The 4,912-nt window shown below is 50.4% G+C and overlaps 1 non-coding gene across 1 annotated transcript; it reads left to right on the top strand.

Annotated features, from left to right (window-relative positions):
• The first annotated feature begins 4,081 nt into the window (after window positions 1–4,081).
• On the top strand, window positions 4,082–4,155 carry TRNAN-GUU (transfer RNA asparagine (anticodon GUU)). Its single transcript has one exon. It is a non-coding gene; the product is annotated as a tRNA-Asn (tRNA).
• Window positions 4,156–4,912: the final 757 nt, after the last annotated feature.

Genomic DNA, 4,912 nt, shown 5'->3' with positions numbered 1-4,912 from the left:
CAAGATACGCACTCCAAAAGAGGGAGGAGGTAGACGTCACAGGAGCGGACATAGGTCAGTTTTTCGGCATCTTACTTTTCAGCTCGTACCACTCTGTTCCGTCTGAGCACTCGTATTGAAGCACTGCAGAAGATCTTTGTGTGTCTAAAGTCGCGACAGTGATGGCCCGCAAAAAGGTTCCGGCAGTTGAAGAGGTTCTTTCATGTTGTTGACAACACTCAGTTGAAAGCAGGGGAAAAAATGGGCACACATCAGCCGTTTTACGACGAAATCTCCAAATGTTTCCGCCAGTTTGGAGTGTTCAAAGAAAGGCTCAGCATCGACAAGTCAATGGTGCCCTATTATGGCCACCACTCGTGCAAAATGTTCATTCGCGGTAAACCATTTCGATTCGGGTACAAAATATGGATGATGTGCTCTTCGAAGGGGTACCCCTATGCGATGGAAATATATTGTGAGAAGAAGGAGAAGGACGACAAGACACCTCTCGGGACCAGGGTTGTTAGCAATATGGTATCGGTCCTGGAAGCGCCTGAACATCACGAAGTCTACTTTGACAACTTCTTCACTTCTCACGGCCTCTTGACGAAACTGGCTGACAAGGGGATTCGAGCGACAGGGGCTGTGCGAGATACAAGAACCGGTGGTTGTCCACTGAAGAGCTTGAAAAACATCGAAAAGGAAGAAAGAGGATCTTTCCACTAAAAGTGTGACGGGGCAGTCTGCGCATGCAGGTGGAATGACAATGCTGTCGTCACAGTTTCTTCTAACCACCTCAGCCACAAGCCTGTTGGAAGTGCGAAATGCTCCTCACGACGCTCAAACAAAAAGGTGGACATTCTTCAACCATAATTGATCAGAAAATACAATGAGGGCAGGGGTGGAGTAGATGTGATGGACCGCCTCCTCGGAAGCTATTGACCGAGACTGAGGAGCAAGAAATGGTGGTAAAACCTTTCCAGCAAGGGTTTGAACATGGCTATCGTCGCAGGATGGCTCCTCCACTGCGAGCTTCACAAGGGTAGTGATGCCGCCATGACGCACATCGCCTTTCGGCGGGACGTCACCGTGTCCTTGCTGCAGCTCAAGCAGAAACTCACTTTAAAACCTGGACCCCGGGTTCATCCGAGACATGAGGACAGAAAAACTGATGGCCACTACATCATCTCAACGACTCGGGGAAGGTGCGCGGAATGCAAGAAGAATACAACGAATCAGTGCCAGCAGTGCAAAAAGCGGCTGCACAAGAAAGGCTTTGCCGCTTACCGCGTTTTTTGATTTGCTCACTGTAGTACAGCCAGTAGTATGAAAGAAGAAATTTTCAGAAAGTGTTGTTATAAATATTCATACTTTTCAGAGACATCGTATGACGCTAAATATTATTCTTCGGTTATCCTGAATAAGGAAACCCGACTGATGTTGTTCCAGAAAAAATGTGTGTTTTGCATATGGGAAATGCCAATGTTCCAAAAATGGAACATGCGAAAAAACATGCTTAGTCATTGTGAATGTGGCTGTATTTTTGATCATAGTTAATTTAGAAGGCCAATGCAAATTATCAACATAAATTTTAGTTTTTTTCTTACTGCTTCATAGTGCGGCATTTAAAAGGTTAACCGAGAGGTTGGAGGTTTGAGCCCACCCGGGCACGGTGTGTCGCTTTTTTTTTCTTTTCGCTGACAGCTTTGAAAATATGTTCTGATGGTGGTGAGAGTGGAGCACGACTGTCTCCGTGGCGCAATTGGCTAGCGCGATCTGCTGTTGACCGAAAGGTTGCAGGTTCGAGCCCACCCGGTTGTGGTGGGGTGCTTCTTTTTCTTTGGGCTGATAGCTGTGAAGAAATGTTCGGACGGTGGTGAGAGTGGAGCACGACTGTCTCCGTGGCGCAGTTGGCTAGCGCGATTTGCAGTTAACCAAAAAGTTGGAGGTTCGAGCCCACCCGGTGGTGGTGCGGCACTTTTTTTTCTTTGGGCTGATAGCTTTGAAGATATTTTCTGATGGTGGTGAGAGTGAAGCATGACTGTCTCCGTGGCGCAATTGGCTAGCGTGATCGGCTGTTAACCGAAAGGTTGGAGTTTCGAGCCCACCCGGGGACGGTGTGTCGCTTTTTTTTTCTTTGCGCTGATAGCTTTGAAGATATGTTCTGATGGTGGTGAGAGTGGAGCACGACTCTGTTCGTGGCGCAATTGGCTAGCGCGATCGGCTGTTAATAGAAAGGATGGAGGTTCGAGCCCACCCGGGGGTGGTGCGCCGCTTTTTTTTCTTTGGGCTGATAGCGTTGAAGATATGTTCTGATGGTGGTGAGAGTGAAGCAGGACTGTCTCCGTGGCGCAATTTGCTAGCGCGATCGGCTGTTAAGCGAAGGGTTGGAGGTTCGAGCCCTTCCGGGAGTGGTGTGTTGCTTTTTTTTTGCACTGATAACTTTGGAGACATGTTCTCACGGTGGTGAGATCTGAGCACGGCTGTCTCCGTGGCGCAATTGGCTAGCCCGTTCGGCTGTTAACCGAAGAATTGGAGGTTTGAGCCCTCCCAGGAGTGGTGTGTTGCTTTTTTCTTTGCGCTGATAGCTTTGAAGATATGTTCTGATGGTGGTGAGAGTGAAGCAGGACTGTCTCTGTGGCGCAATTGGCTAGCGCGATCGGCTGTTAACCAAAAGGTTTGAGGTTCGAGCCCACCCGGTGGTGGTGCGGCGGTTTTTTTCTTTGGGCTGATAGCTTTGAAGATATGTTCTGATGGTGGTGAGAGTAGAGCAGGACTGTCTCCGTGGCGCAATTGACTAGCGCGATCGGCTGTTAACCGAAAGCTTGGGGTTTCGAGCCCACCCGGTAGTATCGCGGCGCTTTTTTTTCTTTGAGCTGATAGCTTTGAAGATATGTTCTGATGGTGGTGAAAGTAGAGCCTCACTGTCTCCGTGGCGCAATTAGCTAGCGCGATCGGCTGTTAACCGAAATTTTGGAGTTTCGAGCCCACCCGGGGACGGTGTGTCGCTTTTTTTTCTTTGCGCTGATTGCTTTGAAGATTTGTTCTAATGGTGGTGAGAGTGGAGCACGACTGTCTCCGTGACGCAATTGGCTATCGCGATCGGCTGTTAACAGAAAGGATGGAGGTTCGAGCCCGGCCGGGGGTGGTGCGGCGCTTTTTTTTCTTTGGGCTGATAGCTTGAAGATATGTTCTGATGTTGGCGAGAGTGGAGCACGACTGTCTCCATGGCGCAATTGGCGAGCGCGATCGGCTGTTAACCGAAAGGTTGGAGGTTAGAGCCCACCCGGTGGTAGTGCGGCGCTTTTTTTTCTTTGGGCTGATACCTTTGAAGATATGTTCTGATGGTGGTGAGAGTGAAGCATGACTGTCTCCGTGGCGCAATTGGCTAGCGTGATCGGCTGTTAACCGAAAGGTTGGAGTTTCGAGCCCACCCGGGGACGGTGTGTCGCTTTTTTTTTCTTTGCGCTGATAGCTTTGAAGATATGTTCTGATGGTGGTGAGAGTGGAGCACGACTCTGTTCGTGGCGCAATTGGCTAGCGCGATCGGCTGTTAACAGAAAGGATGGAGGTTCGAGCCCACCCGGGGGTGGTGCGCCGCTTTTTTTTCTTTGGGCTGATAGCGTTGAAGATATGTTCTGATGTTAGTGAGAGTGGAGCACGACTGTCTCCATGGCGCAATTGGCGAGCGTGATCGGCTGTTAACCGAAAGGTTGGAGGTTCGAGCCCACCCGGTGGTAGTGCGGCGCTTTTTTTTCTTTGGGCTGATAGCTTTGAAGATATGTTCTGATGGTGGTGAGAGTGGAGAAGGACTGTCTCCGTTGCGCAATTGGCTAGCGTGATCGGCTGTTAACCGAAAGCTTGGAGTTTCGAGCCCACTGGGGCGGTGTGTCGTTTTTTTTTGCGCTGAAAGCTTTGAAGATATGTTCTGATAGTGGTGAAAGTGGAGCCTCACTGTCTCCGTGGCGCAATTGGCTAGCGCGATCGGCTGTTAGACGAAAGGTTGGAGGGTCGAGCCCACCCGGAGTGGTGCAGCGCTTTTTTTCTTTGGACTGATAGCTTTGAAGATATGTTCTGAGGGTGGTGAGAGTATAGCAGGACTGTCTCCGTGGCGCAATTGGCTAGCGCGATCGGCTGTTAACCGAGAGGTTGGAGGTTTGAGCCCACCCGGGGACGGTGTGTCACTTTTTTTTTCATTTCGCTGATAGCTTTGAAGATATGTCCTGATGGTGGTGAGAGTGGAGCACGACTGTCTGCGTGGCGCAGTTGGCTAACGCGGTTTGCAGTTAACCGAAAAGTTGGAGGTTTGAGCCCACCCGGTGGTGGTGCGGCACTTTTTTTTCTTTCGGCTGATTGCTTTGAAGATATGTTCTGATGGTGGTGAGAGTATAGCAGGACTGCCTCCGTGGCGCAATTTGCTAGCGCGATCGGCTGTTAAGCAAAAGGTTGGAGGTTCGAGCCCTCCTGGGAGTGGTGTGTTGCTTTTTTCTTTGCGCTGATAACTTTAGAGACATGTTGTCACGGTGGTGAGAGTGGAGCACGACTGTCTCCGTGGCCCAATTGGCTAGCGCGATCCGCTGTTAACGTAAAGGTTGGAGGTTCGAGCCCACCAGGTGGTGGTCTGGCGCTTTTTTTTCTTTGGGCTGATAGCTCTGAAGAAATGTTCTGACGGTGGTGAGCGTGGAGCACGACTGTCTCCGTGGCACCATTGGCTAGCGCGATCGGCTGTTAACCGAAAGGTTGGAGGTTCGAGCCCACCCGGTGGTGGTTCGGCGCTTTTTTTTCTTTGGGCTGATAGCTCCGAAGAAATGTTCTGACGGTGGTGAGAGTGGAGCACGACTGTCTCCGTGGCGCAATTGGCTAGCGCTATCGGCTGTTAACCGAAAGGTTGGAGGTTCGAGTCCTCCCGGGAGTGGTGTGTTGCTTTTTTTTC

This window comes from Rhipicephalus microplus, unplaced genomic scaffold (assembly GCF_043290135.1).
Source record: "Rhipicephalus microplus isolate Deutch F79 unplaced genomic scaffold, USDA_Rmic scaffold_116, whole genome shotgun sequence".
Classification (NCBI taxonomy): Eukaryota; Metazoa; Arthropoda; class Arachnida; order Ixodida; family Ixodidae; genus Rhipicephalus; species Rhipicephalus microplus.
This window is presented reverse-complemented; position numbering and strand designations above follow the sequence as displayed.